This window comes from Tupaia chinensis, unplaced genomic scaffold, assembly GCF_000334495.1.
Source record: "Tupaia chinensis unplaced genomic scaffold, TupChi_1.0 Scaffold146907_1, whole genome shotgun sequence".
NCBI classification, from domain to species: domain Eukaryota; kingdom Metazoa; phylum Chordata; class Mammalia; order Scandentia; family Tupaiidae; genus Tupaia; species Tupaia belangeri.
Window position 1 is genome coordinate 3,286,726 of NW_006206760.1, and position 16,695 is coordinate 3,303,420.

Consider the following 16,695-nt stretch of genomic DNA (forward strand, 5'->3'; position numbering starts at 1 on the left):
CCCTATAGCAAAAAAAAAAGCGCATGCACCCAATAAGAAAAACCTCTAAAAAAAAAAAAAAAAAAACACAAACAAATAAAAAACCAGAAGTTTTTGTACAGTACTTACTTAGAAGGGGTAGTCAGTAAAAAGAACTAGAACTAGGAAGTTCCCCAGCTATGGTGGCACAGGCAGTAAAGCACTGCTGATACTGGAGCCATATGGAAACCTTGGGCTTGGGTCTCTGATTGGCCTGAATCTGTTGGGGACAGAGTCTGGATGGCTGGAAGGCTTGCAAAGAGGTTTGTAGGGGTGGACAGGGAATCATGGCATGGTAATATCCTGTCCAGGGTATCCCCTGCCCCACTCCAGTATAAAATAAATTTAGAAAAAGAAAGAACTAGGAAGCATCCCTACACAAGCCTGGATTGAAATAGGATTTCCTTTATTCTTGTGTCTAGAGAAGCATTAAGAATATTTAACATTACTTTTAGAAATACATTCTCTTTTTAAAGAATTATTTTATTTAATTTTATTTATCATTATCATTATTACTTTTTTTAGTTTGACCAGGGAGAGATACAGAGAGAGAGGGGAAAAGTGAGAAAGCAAGCTGCTAGGTCTGGGACTTGGACCATAGTCAGCCATGTAGGAATCCAGCGCCTTTACCACAACGCCACCTGCCGGCCCCTAGAAGTACTTAAAATTCTTAAAAATGTAGCTATCGAGTTGACGTTTAATGAAGAGGAGTATTTCTCCTGGCATTATGGGGAGTGATATAGATACCCATGGCAAGAGAATTGTTCACGTTTTCTAGTCACTAAAATAATGTTTTGGAGACTACCACAACGCCACCTGCCGGCCCCTAGAAGTACTTAAAATTCTTAAAAATGTAGATATCGAGTTGAAATTTAATGAACAGGAGTATTTCTCCTGGCATTATGGGGAGTGATATAGATACCCATGGTAAGAGAATTGTTCACGTTTTCTAGTCACTAAAATCATGTTTTGGAGACCGTTTAAAGATGGGAGAAGACACTAATGATATTGTGATAGGCAGTGAGCTAGAAATGAGTGGGCAGTCTTGAGAAAATACCAGAAGGACATGAGCCACGTCAATCACAACTTATCAGGAGTTACCCCAGACTCTCCATGAGGATGCCTTCCTTCCGCCCAGCTCCCAGCGCAGAGATAGTGAGGCAGATCTCATTTTTCTTCTCTAGTGCCTGAGAAAGGCACATAGGGAATGTTGTTAATTTCCCTCTTATCATTCCTCATTAAGCCAACCAACCCAATAGAACATACTGGCCAACATCCTGATTCCTACTGGGGCAATAAACTGATTGAACAGTGCTTCCATATAATGGATGCTCCTACCTTCCAAGTCCACACCGGGCATGTGGGATTAGATAATTGAATTCCTTACTGGAAAGAGAAGAAACATGTAGGCATGGGAAAACCCCTTGAATTCCAAACAAAGAAGCCAGATTGTATAGATGACAGATCTTCCCCTATTAAATATTCATTGCCAGCAGAGTCAGGGTGGTTTAGTCTGGCTCTCTCACCTCTTATCTTACATTTGAAGGCCATGCGTAAACAACCCATGTTATTAGTGTATTGCGTTGGTGTGCTTGTTACACAATGATGACTTCTCTGTTTTGTGCCATTGAATATAACATGCCTGTGCATGTGCAACTGTTTGGCTTTGGCACGGAACCACTATTGTCTGCAGTCCCTTTAAGAGAAAGGGGGCACCTGGTCATCTAGAGGTGCTCTGCACAGTGCTGCCCCTGCTCCACCCAGCTAGCTAGCCCTGGTTCAGGCAGGTGAGCCCGGATGGCGTTGGCTCAGCCCAGCTCTTCTCGCTGTGCACTCTGAGAGGGAGGAAGCACTCTGAGTGTTCTGTACTCACGTTGCAAGGTCCGGGAGGGAGGAAGCACTGGCAAGCCCTGCTCTGGGCTTTGCAGACCTGCTCAGAACTCTGTGAGCTCCCAGTAAACTCAGCCAGTAAACAACGTGACATCAGAGCCTTTAGTTTTTCCAACTCCCTGCATCTCTGTTTGACCCGCCCTTTGGAGGAGAAAAGAACCTCACACTTCACCAACTCTTAGAATAAGAGTTATAACACCTAGCCCCATGCCCAGAGCAGCTGTCTTTCTTTGGCAGCTGCCCACGCGGACGCCTCTCTGGCGTGGGAGTGCATTTCTTTTCTATTAAAAATCTCCGCTTTTCTGTTAAAGTGATTTTTTCTTACTTTACAAGTGTAATTTTCCATTTTGTGCCTCGGGGCAGGTCTCTAACCTTAGAAATCTGGACCTAAAGAACCAAGGAATTTATACCATGCAGTTCAACTCTCTCAGCCTATAACAATATGTTATTTAAAAAGAAAGAAAGAAAGAAAGAAAATCCACCCAAACAATAAGGTAACAAAATGTCCTAGACATGGTAAGATTTTTTAGTGATTAACTTACAGTGTTTTTTTAAAATTTTTCCATCCATATATATTTTTAAAGTTTATGGTACTTCTTTCATGAGAGAGCGTATACATGCATGTGGATGTGAGAAAGAGAGAGAGAGACACACACAGGCACTCTTAATAGGATCTTGTGCTGCCACGATCTTCTTCCCCCAGCCCTCCCCCTAGTCAGAATCTTGGGCATATGCCCAGTACATTTGAGGCCAAGTAGGAACCTAATCCATGGTTGGCCAGGTGGTTTCCAGCATTGCACATCAGTCCACTTACTGCCTGCACCACCAAGGCTGGGCCATGTATTTTTCCATAATTTAAAAAAAATTGAAGTTGTGTTATTTAGTTGCCACATAAAAGAAAAATACAACTATGTCGGGTTTAGGGGGATAGATAAGCAAAATCCAAAGCATAAATGGATCTTCGTGTGGCCTGCTTTTCAGTTGCAAGAAGGTCAGGGGATTTAACAGCATTTTAATAGCAATCTCTAGATGTAAGGTCTGTCTTAAGTTTGCATTCCTCTAGTTACTCATCAAGAGTCTATTAAGTATGATTCAGAAGTTACATTGTGGGCTGAAGTTGTTAAGGAAAGGGAGACTAAAACCAATAACAATAGGCTGGGATATCTGTAGACTGTGCTAAAGCAAGAGTTGCAAACACAGAGAATTCAAAATGTCAGCACGTAAAGCAAATTGGTTTGAAATTTCCTTTTTATTGAGTTAAAAACAAGCAAGTCATTAAAGAAATTTTTTTCTGTACTTAATTTTGATTATTTTAAAATTTAGTGTTTTAGCTTTCTTGTACAGATAATATTGATACATGTTTTAAAAAAATATATTTGCCAGAGGTCGTGTACACTTGCCCAAGAGACACAGAGGGAGAGAAAGAGTGGGAAGGTGAAAAAGTACCTTCCATGGGGAATGGTCACACTGCAATCCCCTCGCCTCCATCTTTCTCTCCTTTTGGGATCTTGGGCACACACACACACACACACGCACGCATCAGCATGCTTCTCAAGCCACTGGGTCCAAGTATCAGACAGTGTGGTCAGCCATGTGTGGTCCAGCCCACTTAACCGCCAGGCCATACTCTGGACTGATGCACACCGTGTTCTCTGTTTTCTCAAGCCTTTTCTCAACACTCATCCCTTGCCTGTTATTGTGCAGATGAGTCAATCTTACTGAAATTATAGTGATTTTATAAATGAATCCTAATCTTATTTTTAGATGTATGTTGATATATATATATACACACGCACACACACATATATAACTGGATTTATATTGAAACGAATATGTTGATATATAAGCACTCAAATGTTATCTATTGTGATAAGTCCAACTATGAAATTTTGCTCAACCATTTTTTCTATGACTGTGTTACATACATGATTACTTTCTAGTTACCTATTACATGTGATAATGTCAATGAGAATGTTTTAAAGATATTTCAAGGAAGAGACTTATCTTAAACTTAATATAGTGTTGGGACCAGCAGTTGGCGTAATGGCTATGTTGCTGGACTCCCACGTAGTCGACCGCAGTTCACGTCCCGGACCCAGTGGCTTAAAACTCATGCCGGGCGCGTGTGCGTGCGTGCCCAAGATCCCGAGAGGAGAATGGAGGAGAAGGGACTGCGGCGTGACCATCCCCCCTGGGAGGTGATTTCTTGCTTTCTGTCTCTATGTCTCTCTCTGTCTGTCTGGCGAGTGCATGCGCCCTATAGTGAAAATCTCTCCCAAAAAAAAAAAAATAGATATACGATCTTATAAGATGGCGAATGGACTGAAGCTTGAGATTCTCTTAAGTAAATAGAAAACGATAAAACAGTACTTTCCGCTAAGTTCCACCAATTTTTTCTAATTGTCTTTGATCTTCTCTCTTGGCCTGCTTTTATGCATTCTGCAGGCCGCTTCATTAACCCCTTCATCTTTCTGGTTTCAGTTTGCTCAAGCCTCGCTTCTGCGTTAGAATCCTTCCACAAGTTGTACCAAACGTGTCATGGGAGATAATTTTCTTCCTCTTTGGCTTGAGAGCTTTTGACATTTTCATGGATAACATGAAGGTCACTTGACGGGTATGTTCTCCTAGAATCAGGTCCAGTGAAGGTCCCATCTCTTCCAATTCAGTCCATCATGTTCTGCCACCAGCTGCAGGAGCTTATAGCTTCGAAGGTAAATCTTCCTATTCAATGCAGTGAAGTGCGGAACGAAATCTACTCCAGACAGGTGGCTATTGGATACTGTGGGGCCTCTGAAGAAATCAATAAGATGACCTCTTCGTCTTCTATGGTCTCTGTTACGTCAAAACCATTACCAGCAACTATTAACAGGGGTTTTGTTCCCTCAGGACATTAAGTATTCTTAGTATCTTTTAGAGAGACAATTACTCAATACTTAACTCAGTCATATCCAGCACATGGTAGTCACACATACTCCCTATTACCAAGTTATTTGGCTGCTTTTTATTATGGGAGCCAAACATGATTCAAGAACAATCTGACTTCTTCGAAAAGAATTCCAGTGATGCCTGACCCTCAAATGGTCTTGTAATAGTTTTCTTTTTATACGTAACACTACATGTTTTTTTTTTAGTGCACACGCATTGTTAAGTACTTGTGTCACGGGTGCGTTTGTGTTTCCACCTTTAATCAGCATGGTATTTTTAATACTTTCACTGAATTTTGGTTCTCTCTACTCTCAATGAATCTTTTGGCCCATTTCATTTTGGGATGACTCGATCCAAAGCGTCCATTGCTACCGCTACCAGAACCAGAGGGACACACGTGTACCAGCCCACACACAGGAACTGAGAACATATATTTTTTAAAGAATTATTTATTTAAATTAATTAATTATTGTTATTATTTAATTTGCTATATGGCACATGTGCTCACCAGAGAGAGACAGAGAGAGAAAGAGAAAGAGAGGAAGGAGAGAGAAAAAGAGAGAGAAAGTGAGAAAGCAAGCCACTGGGTCCAGGACTTCAACTGCAGTCGGCCATGTGGGAGTCCAGTGCCCTTAACCACCACGCCATCTGCCACCTGCCACACACCCCCCGAACATTTTTAATTAAGGTAAGCTGAAAGGTTAGGTCCCTAGTGAAAATTAGGATATTATTGGGAGGACTGATGGCCAATCAATGAATCGTATTTTATCTGACTGAGATGGCTAGTATGGGCCTTTGTGCTGGAGGCACAAAGCATGCGGGTGGAAGGCATGCTTTCAGGTAAGGGTAGCTGCTTGAGAGTAGGCAGGGGAAAGATTGGAGGAGGGGCAAACACCAGGGGAGAAGGCACTAAACAGATTTCATTTGTTTTACAAGGTTGCCCAACACCAGGATAAGTGCAGGCCCCCTGCCAGGAGCCCGAAAGTCATTTCCCCTGGAGGTATCTGGGTTAGGCTGCTTGGAGCATGCTACATACAGACCAGACAATGAGGGTTCTTACCATATATTTTTTTAAAGAATTATTTCAGTTAATTGGGACTAGCAGTTAGCATAATGGCTATGTTGCTGGACTCCCATGTAGTCGACCACAGTTCGCGTCCCGGACCCGGTGGCTTAAACTCACGCCGGGTGCATGTGCGTGCATGCCCAAGATCCCGAGAGGAAAATGGAGGAGACGGGATTGCAGCATGGCCATCCCCCCTTGGGGGTGACTTCTCGCTTTCTATCTCTCTGTCTCTCTCTGTCTGTCTGGCGAGTGCACATGCCCTGTAGCAAAAACCTCTAAAAAAGAAGAATTATTTCAGTTAACTTTATTTATTTATTTATTTAAACTTGACCAGACAGAGACAGAGCAAGAGAGAGAGAGAGAGAGAGAGAGAGAGAGAGAGAGAGAGAGAAAGTGAAAGCAAGCCGCCAGATCTGGAACTTGAACTGTGGTCGGCTATGTGGGAGTCCAGCACACTTAACCACCAAGTCCTCTGCTGGCCCTGAGGGCTCTTATCATTAAATGAGCTGGACAGGTCACATTGGGTCATTTGATCATCAAATAATTTAAGGGTTTTATTTTAATCCCCTTGTGTAGACAACAATGCACTTTGTAATATTTCGTATCTGATACAACCGTCTGATATTTTGCCCCAATGTAGCTGCCAGTTGCTTAAAAAAAGCGTCAAGGAGGAGTGCTGGCAGGTGGTATGGTGGTGGTTGGGGGTACTGAACTCCCACATGGCTGACCATGGTTCAAGTCCCAGATCTGGTGGCTTGCTTTCTCACTTTCCTCTCTCTTCTTTTCTGGTCAAATTAAATTAATCAATTCATTAATACAGTTAAATAATTTTTTTTTAATTACAAAGATCGAGGGACAGTTTTCCCAAGTGGCATTTCAGTCTATGAGTTTGTTCCTTCATGGCATGATCAAACTGCTTATCACTTTTTTGTTGTTGTTTTTTTTTTTTTTTGGAGAGATTTTTGCTATAGGGCGCATGCACTCGCCAGACAGACAGAGAGAGACAGAGATAGACAGAAAGCGAGAAATCACCCCCCAGAGGGGATGGTCACGCTGCAATCCCTTCTCCTCCATTCTCTTCTCGGGATCTTGGGCACGCATGCACACGTGCCTGGTGTGAGTTTTAAGCCACCAGGTCTGGGACGCGAACCACGGTCAACTACATGGGAGTCCAGAGACATAGCCATTACGCTAACTGCTGGTCCCTTATTACTTTTTTTTAAAGCGCCCTCCACAGAGTCTAGCCAGGACTTGGTCCCCTTCTCCAGGCCTCCAGCCTATCTGATCTTGGCTAGGGAATGTGGTTGCTATGTGGGATCCAGCGTCACTTAAAAAAATTTTTTTTTCTACCAGAGAGAGAGCATTTCCCCCAATAGGGTGTGGTCATGCCGCATTCCTTTTCCCTTCGTATTTCCATCAGGATTTGGGGCGTGCATGGACATGACCGGGGTGTTTTTCGAGCCACCAGGAATGAGATTCAAATAGCAGTCTGAAATGAGGGGTCCAGCCCCCTCTATAAGGGGCTGAACTACTGCGCTGTGGAGTGGCCCTGCCGTGTTCCTGACTTCCGACAGTCCTCAGCCAAAAGACAGGGAGTAAAAACCGAGCTACACTAGATTTGCAAATGCTGATTGTGAATACTAAGCTTTGCTAGCAATATTGATGCTAATCTCTTCATGACGCTTCAAGCTCAGACAATTATGCTAAGGTTCATTAGAGAAAAAGGCATTATTACTTTTTTTTTTTTCTTTATTTCCCCAGGACTTGGTATAATGATCTTAGTTGAGATCACTATTTAAATTCATGTGGCTTATTGCAGGACCTGAATTTATTCGCATTACAAAGAAAGTGTAAACTACTCTGTCAACACATTTATTAAGTGCCTAATGGGTAAATGTCACTGCGGTCAACACCAAGGGTATAATGACAGATATAACCAGCTTCAGCATTTGTAACTTCATGTTGTTTTTCCAATAAACAGGCTGACATAATACAAGGATTGTCTTACTTTTAATACCCCAGAAGAGAGGGAATGAAGGAGAGAGGGTCTGATCAGTGCACCTGGGTCTTTATTTTGGTCTCTGCTACAGTGTTGCTGCTGACTGGCTCTTTAAAAATTGTAGATGCAGGGACCAGCAGTTAGCGTAATGGCTATGTCACTGGACTCCCACATAGTCGACCGCGGTTCACATCCCAGACCCGGTGGCTTAAAACTCACACCGGGCGAGTGTGCATGCGTGCCCAAGATCCTGAGAGGAGAATGGAGGAGAAGGGATTGCGGCGTGGCCATACCCCATGGGGGGTGATTTCTCGCTTTCTGTCTGTCTCTCTCTGTCTTTCTGGCGAGTGCATGCGCCCTATAGCAAAAATCTCTCAAAAACAAAAGGGACCAAAGTACACATGTGAGCGCTTCTTTCGAGTGTGTGCATAACCTCAGGAGGAGGAGGTGGGTTTATATGCAGGAGGAAGCTCTCCTCCACTTTTCTATGGCTTTAACAGGAGGCAGACTCTCTGGCCTTCACATCTGGGATACTTTACTGCAGTCTTGGGCTGCACGACAACATTTCAGTTAACGAGGTACTGCGCATAGGAGCTTATAGACCGTCCCACACGGCCTGGGGGTGTTGCTGCTTCTATCATGGAGGTTCACAGAAGCAGCGTGTGACGCCGGCACAGTGATGAATCCCCTCACAAGGATACATTTCTCAGAACGTAGACCTGTCACCGGACGACGCATGGCTGACAACGGTGTCCTTGTGCAGCCCAGTCACCCGTACTGTGGCCACCGAGCACAGACCCCTCCAAAGCCTTGCACGGTTCCCGTCCGTTCCATTGTCAGAGGATGGCTTTGCCTTTATTAACGCGAGCCTTCTCAACTTTCTGTCTCCCACCTACAAATACATTCACCTTTATGTCTTTATTTTGCCTTTGTCTCCAATTTCAGAACATGAGGCGGTTGCTTTTGGTCTGAGGTCAGTAACTCTTATCCTCTCGAGCCCATCATGGCTACTCAGGACCTCACTGTAATACACAAGCTATCCTCCTTGCACTGACTTCTTCACATGTTCCTCTGAGGAATTTCTACTTTCCGGCTATCTCCTAACATCAATTCCATTCCATAAAAGCCTTCTCTTGGCCCCCAAGGCCTCTTTACTTCTCTTTTGTCAGCCAAGCTTCTGGAAAGAGAACTTGCAATCAGTCTTTTTCACTTCCTCACCCACTGCATTCTGGCCTTCACCTCCCTCACTCCCTAATGTTTTTCCATGAGGGCTGCAGTAACCTCCATGTTACCTGGCTTGCCCACCACCTTTCAGGCCTCCTCTGTACACCTGCTGCTGTCAATCACTCCTTAGTTCAGGAAACTCTCGGCTGTAATTGGCTTGTACGAACAGTACTTCCCTATATAGAACCCGTTAGGCTCATATCCTTGTCTGGGGTGAACAGCTGCTCGCATGTTCTCCAGAACCACGTTCTCTGGAATCAAAGGAGACAGCCACAGCTCCTCTGTGGAGGCCATGCAGAAAGGGGTGTGGGTGAAGCAGCCACCGGAAGCCCTGGCTTGAGGGCTTGAGGCCTGGCCCTTTCTAGATCTGTGAGAACGTTTCATTCTTAAAGTACAGTTTTTGTTTATTCAACCCGTGTTTACTTTGTGGTGATCACAATTGAAGAAGGCTTGTTTAAGGCAAACACTTTGCACTTCATAGAGTTTGCGTTTTGGAACTTTCATTTGTGGCTTTCTTTCTTTTTTTCTTTTCTTTTCTTTTTCTTTTTTTTTTTTTTTTTGCACTGCGACCTTGTGTTTGTTGGCGTAACTTCAGTTAACACGTCCACTTCCAATAATATTAAATCAGAAATTCTGTTGTTGCTGTCCATTGATATTTTATTCTTCACTGAACAATAAATAATTTTAATGTCAAGTAAAGGTTCATGAATTTTCTATGAACTATAGTTCGAAAGTGTACAAATTATATGATTATGAGTTAGGAGTTGTTCATATAATTTATAAACAATTTCTTTTGTTCTGTATTATCATTTTAATGATATCTTCTATATTCTTGAGAACTTCGAAAGAAGATAAAGCGTGCAACGGTTTAATTTTGAAAATTCTTTCTTTTTCTTATTTTTTCTTTTTTTTTTTTTTTTTTGCCACAGGGCCCATGTGCTCGCTGGAGAGACAGAGACAGTGAGAGGGGGAAAGTGAGAAAGCATTCCCTGAGGGGTATGGCTATGCCATAACCTTTTCTCCCCATTCTCCTCTCAGAATTTTGGGCACACAAACATGCACACGCATGTGACTGGAATGATTTTCAAGCTGTTGTGTTCAGGACTCGAACCATGGTCAGCCATGTGGCAGCCCAGCACCTCAACCACTATACCACCTGCTGGCCCCTCATTTGTGGGGTTTACCCTAATTTCTCCTCTCTTTTTACCAAGAACGATTTTATCAATGCTCCATCCTTTGATTCTGAGGCTATTGGAGAACATGATTCGCGTCACTTATTTGCAGTTTTCAGGGGACCATGTGGCCCCGAATCATGTCTCAGTGTGGTGATCCAGGGCTTGGTTGAAGGTTAAGGATATCGTTGTCGAAGATCAGATCCTCTGACTTCTAGGACCATGTCAGCAAAATTAAAATGTCTCTATTAGAGGTTTCCTGGTTTATGATTGAAAATATCTAGCTGAACACTGCAAATTCTTCTCTATAGAATCTATTTTTGGTGATAACGTCATTTATTATAATTTCTGAAAACTTCCCGGGCATTTGAAGCTATCCCTTTTTGCTTTATCATCTCCCCGGCTCAGCTATGTCCCACGGTTACAGTCTGCTGGTTTTTCTTCCCTCTCGTTCTCATGCTCACATGTCACTGGGTGCCCACACCAAGTACACCCTTTCCCTGTACGCACACTCAGGCCCTCTCCTCCCTTTTCCACCCATAGCAGGCTTACACTTCTTTAAACTCAGTTCTCATTGCACCTTCTCAATTAAGCCATGCTCAGTGTTTCCAGTTACCATCCTTTGGATTTCCTTGGAGCTCCTGTAGCCTAATGGTGCCCTCCTCCCCCTTCTCCTCCTCCTTCTTTTTTTAGAGGGTGTGTGCATTTTTCAGACAGAGACAGAGAAGGGGAAAGTGAGCTATCCTTCCCTGGGGGTGGGGGGTTGACCACACCACAATCTCTTCTCCTTTCAGAATTTTGGGCACACACGCACGTTCCCAGAGTGTTCCTTGAAGTCACTGGGTCTGGGACCCAAACCTTGAAGCTGGTCACGTGGGATCCAGTGCCTTAACCACCATGCTACCTGCTGACCACTGTCTTTTTTTTTTTTTTTTGGAGAGGTTTTTGCTATAGTGCGCATGTGCTTGCCAGACAGACAGAGACAGAGAGACAGAAAGCGAGAAATCACCCCCCAGGGGGGATGGCCACACTGCAATCCCTTCTCCTCCATTCTCCTCTCGGGATCTTGGGTGCCCATGCACATGCCCCCGGCGTGAGTTTTAAGCCACCGGGTCTGGGATGCAAACCGTGGTCGACCACGTGGGAGTCCAGCAACATAGCCATTACGCTAACTGCTGGTCCCTGACCACTATCTTTTAACTGTGAAGGCTTTTGCCCCGGGGAAGGCATTTGGTAAAATCTTGGAGACGTTTTTAGTTGTGACAACTGGGGCGGGGTGCTACTGGCATGTAGTCAGCAGAGGCCAGGAATGCTGCTCAGTTTCCCACAGTGAAGGCATCAACTACCCCAGAACAAGTTATCCGGCCCACAGTGTCCATAGGAGAAACCCAGGAAGTTCACCCTGACTTTGTCACTTGATTTCCTCATTTTGGCATAGAATCTTTGGGCTGGATGGGAACCTTCAGAAATTACCCCGATGCCTTCTTTGTGTTAGGGTAGGAAGACCACCACGAGAGAAGCTGCTGAGAATCACAGAGCGCATGTGCCATCGGCAAGGGTCTTCCCCCCGGCCCTCCGTCTTAGACCAATTTCACTCCAGGCTTCTGCCCCTTCTGTCCTGCAGACCTAGACGCTTTGATAAGCAAGGCTAGGATCCTTTTACGAAACCTTCAATGACTGGTTCTTGCCTGCAGCCTCTCACTTTCAGCTCAGCCCTAGGAACATGGCACTTAACTGTTGATCTTCGTCCTCCATTGTGTAAAATATCACTTTCTTTTCTTGCAGATGTGTTTTTTTTTTTTGAAAGAACTGTGTGCTTATCTCCTAAATATAATTTCTCAGAAGGATAGATGACTTCATCCGAATCACAGAGAGACTGTACAAAGACCTTCTGCGGAAGTATGCGCCACACTAATTAGAGTAAATCCCAGCCAACCGAGTCGTCTTCAAATGACGATAATGAAAATTACCACAGAGGAAAACAGGAAAGGTTTCTACTGAGGGGAATGATTAACTGAATTCTGAGAGACTGGGGGAAAAAAAATACAAACAAAACCAGAAAGGACAGCATATTTTATAAGGTAGTAAATTTGGGCCTGTGAGCCCTGGTTTATAACCGATTTCCATAAATAAATACATTATTCCCTCTGAAGAAAAAAGCGTGTAAGCAGTCCCCGAGTTAGAACAGGCGAGGTTAAGCACTCACTGACAGAACACGAGAACAAGACTTACAGGGAAAGAAGAGCAGACAGACTTGTTCTCTGGATTGCAAAGGTTGCAAGTGTAGGCCTGGATCGAGCTGATCCGGGATTTGCATCCTGGCAGGGCCAGAGAGCAGCTGTGTGTGACAGAGGTAAATGACTTAACCCTTCCAATCCAAGCCTCCTTAGCTTTGAAGGGAGGATCGTTAACAACATTTCCTGAAATACAAACTCATTGTGGACATTGGATGAGAGGACACAGGGAACGTGCCCACCTCACGACTGGGCTAAATCGAGGAAAAGCTATTCATTGTTACAATGATTTCTCCTTTCTATGTTATTCCTGAAAAAAGAAATGGGAAGATCACTTCCTTTTGCAATATCAATTTTATTTCCCCAGTCGAAATATGATCTTCCTTTATAATGCAATATTTTCATTATATTGGAGTGCTCACATTTAAAAGAAAGCAATGAACTTTTATTTATTTATTTGTTCATTTGTTTATTGCCAGAGGGCATGTGTGCTGGCGGGGGTGGCCCTTCAAATAGTGAATTTTTTTTTTTGTAAATGTGCATGTGAAAGCCTTTGTTTTTTTTTTGGAGAGGTTTTTTTGCTATATGGCGCGTGTGCTCGCCAGACAGACAGAGAGAGACAGAGAGACAGAAAGCGAGAAATCACCCCTCAGGGGGGATGGTCACACCGCAATCCCTTCTCCTCCATTCTTCTCTTGGGATCTTGGGCACGCACGCACACGCGCCCAGCGTGAGTTTTAAGCCACCAGGTTCGGGACGCGAACCATGGTCGACTACGTGGGAGTCCAGCGACATAGCCATTACGCTAACTGCTGGTTCCCAAGCTTTTTCAATTGTATTTAAAAACTAATCTGCGGCCATCTGGTGGCATGGTGGTTGTAGTGGCTAGATCCCACATGGCCTACTGAGTAGCTTGTGTCCTGCACCTGGTGGCTTGAAAGACATGCCAGGTGTGTATGCATGTGTGCCCAGAATCCAGAGAGGAGAATGAGGAAAGGATTTCGGCATGGCCAGCCCCCCTTTGGGTATGCTTTCTCACTTTCTTTCTCTCTGGTGAGCGCACATACATTAGAGCAAAATTAAAAAAAAAAGACAAACTGGAAACAAGATACCTATTGGCTCTTGATCACAGATGAAAAAACAAAAGCACACAAACACACACACACAAAACCAAGAATAGATAAAAAAGAAATCTGTAGGATTAGACCTGGAAAATAATTTAAGCTTGATTTTCTTTCTGTTTTTCCTTCCTCCCTTTCTTTTTTCTTTTCCTTTCTTCCTTTTCTCCTTCTTTCCCTTCCATCTATCCTTCTTTTCTTTTCTTCAATGAGATGTGCAAATGCATATAAATGGAGTTAAGTGAAAGTTAGACATCTAGAGAATGTGTTAAGCATGTAAGTGTTAGGAAAAGTCTGGGAAGGGTTATTTTACAACCTTCGGCCACAACCCTGGCACGCAGTAGATGCAAGATGTCGAGCAAGCAAGGCTCTAATCATTTCTCTTCTGTGAAATAAGGGGCTTGGTAGATGGTTAATCAGGTCTCTTCCATTTCAACAAGTGGGTTGTATTTTATTTCTGGAGAGCCACATGCAGATATCTGAGAGTTCAATGTTCCCCAAGCTCCTTAGGGATGAACAAAAGTTAACTCAGCATCTCCTGGCACCTGAGCTGTTTTAATTAGAAAGGGCCATCTAAAACTCTCGTGTGTGTGTGTTGGACATTCTTTCTTCTCCGTTTTTCTTCTGGTAGTTGGCCCTTTCACGATGTCATCGTCAAAGGCTGTCCTTGTATTTTTGCAAGCTCTTGCCTTCAGACATAAAGATCGTAACGTCCTCAGCAGTTGGCACCAAAACTAAGGACAGAGCACAGGGCAGACTACAGCAGCCAGGTGCGACATCCAGAGACAGCAAAACAACCCAAGGACAGACAGAAGTCCTGTCCCAAGATCACCCTAATTATTCAATCACAAGTCCCCTCTCCTTACGTCCCAATAAAATCTCCTTGCCCACACTCTTCCGAGCCAATGCGATTCTTTGCATGTGGCCCCTTTTCTCTTCTGGACAGTGAACATTCTTTTCTATCTGTTCGCTCTTGGAGTTTCTGAATTCTTCACAGCTCATGACAAAGACCACCCTAACAATATCCAATTCAGACATGATGTTCAAAGTGATCCTGTTTATGAACTAGCATACTCAATCTGTGGGGAAAATAAAACATGATCAACTTTGGAATGATAGTTTACATTTTCAATAGCTATCTTAGGTCAAGTATTTCATTACATTCTAAGTTCCCAAACCAGGCCATGTTTTACAAGTGTTTAGGAGGATTTCACTATTAATACTCTGCTGTTGCCATTTTGAAATTCCCTTTTAAAAAAAAAAAAATTTAAAATTTTTATTTGTTATCATTATTTATTTTTTAAATTTGAGCAGAGAGAGAGAGAGGGAGAAAGGGAAAGGGAGAAAGCAAGCTGCCAGGTCTCAAACTCAAACCGCAGTCAGTCATGTGGGAGTCCAGCCCCTTAACCACCACGCCACCTGCAGGCCTCACCATTTTGAAATTCTTAATGAGTTTCAGAAAACATCCCAGCATTTTAATTTTGTATTGGGGCCTACCAATAGATACCTGGCTGTAGCTACAACTTATAATTTATAGTTTAATTTCTAGGCCAGGAATTGTCTCCTTCTAAAGTTTTAAACCCACGTGGATTGCTTTCTTCTGTACCTCTTCTGTTATGTAGGTATAAAATGAGGAAAGGCAGCTTAGGAAGCCTGCCAGGCTGCAAGGTGTGTTGCCAACAGCCCAGGCCAGGAATACCTGCCTTTGGCTTCCAAGGGCAGGGGCTCTATCCTTCAGTGGCAGCCCTATGCACTGGCCTGAGCTTCTGTCCTTAGGAATCTCACAGTGGTGCAAATGTTTCTAATAGTTCACGGACAGCATGGAGGACTTAGTGAAAAGACAAATCATCCTTCTTTCAAAAGTAATGGCTTCCAGGTGAAGGAAGAAACTCATGCTGTAAAAATCCACAGCACACACCCCCTCCCTTTTGCTTGGTGGGTTTTTTGTTGTTGTTGTTGAGAGATTTGTGCTATAGGGCGAGTGTGTTTGCTGGAGAGACAGAGACAGGAAGTGAGAAATCACCTTCAGGAGGATGGCCACCCCACAAACCTTTTTCCATTCTCCTCTTGGGATTTTGGGCACACACTTACACGAGCCTGGTGTGAGTTTAAGCTGCGGGTCTGGGAGCCCAACTACAGTCAACTAGATGGGAGTCTAGGACGTTACCATAACAGCTTCTGCTGGTCCCAGCGGGTGTTCTGAGTATACTCACAGCTTGCCCACATTCCTTTAAGCATGCTGGAAGGTCCTGTTTCAGAAGGGCAGTAAGGAGGGAAAGACGCAGAGAAAACTCTCAATTTTATCAGTGCTTAGGACAAAGATTCCATTTCAAAAAGCACTCTGATCCTTAGTGTGCGTGTTGTCAGTGACCTAAGCACATCAGTGAGTAAAAATAATGACAATGAGCTAAGGACCAGGACACTGTAGGTTTACTCCTAGACCGGATTTATCTATCTATCTAGCTAGCTAGCTAGAAGGAAACGCTTAAGCGACTGGACACCCAGAGCTACCTTGGGAGTATTTGCAAGGCGCGTTATGAGCGAACGAGTTTTGAAAAATCACATCGTTGCTGGAAATGTTTGGACGTATTTTCCATAATGGGAGCGGCTCAAATGAGAGCAGAGATAGACAATTGTTATGTAAAAATCTTTCTCCTTAATTTTCAAACAACCGAGCGCAGCGTGCCTCCCTACACAGTAATCGCGGGAATGCTCGCGGGATAAGAGATGCCCACAGAGGAAAAAGCTCGTGCCCACTCCACTGCTGGTCGCGCGTGTCGGCCCGGTGCGACCTAGACGGCGCTCCCTCTTCCTCTTCCCACGCCCGCCGCGTCCCTGCGCCGGGGAGGATGAGCCGCGGCGACCCGCCCCCGCCCGCGGCTCCCTCCTAATCCGAACGGCTGCGGTTTGGCTGGGTTTTGAAAGGAAGCGGGTGCGGCGGGAAGAAGAGGGGGCTGTTCCGGGGTGGGCGGAGCGTGAGGGCGGGGCCACAATCCGGGGGCGGGGCCATCGCCTAAGCCCCGCGGCTACGGCCACTCCCGCGCCTGCC

General features: G+C 44.3%; 1 pseudogene; it reads right to left on the minus strand.

Moving 5' to 3' along the window:
* LOC102469163 (ribosome production factor 2 homolog pseudogene) overlaps window positions 1-5,199 on the minus strand; it is a 14,748-nt pseudogene extending 9,549 nt beyond the window's left edge.
* Window positions 5,200-16,695: the final 11,496 nt, after the last annotated feature.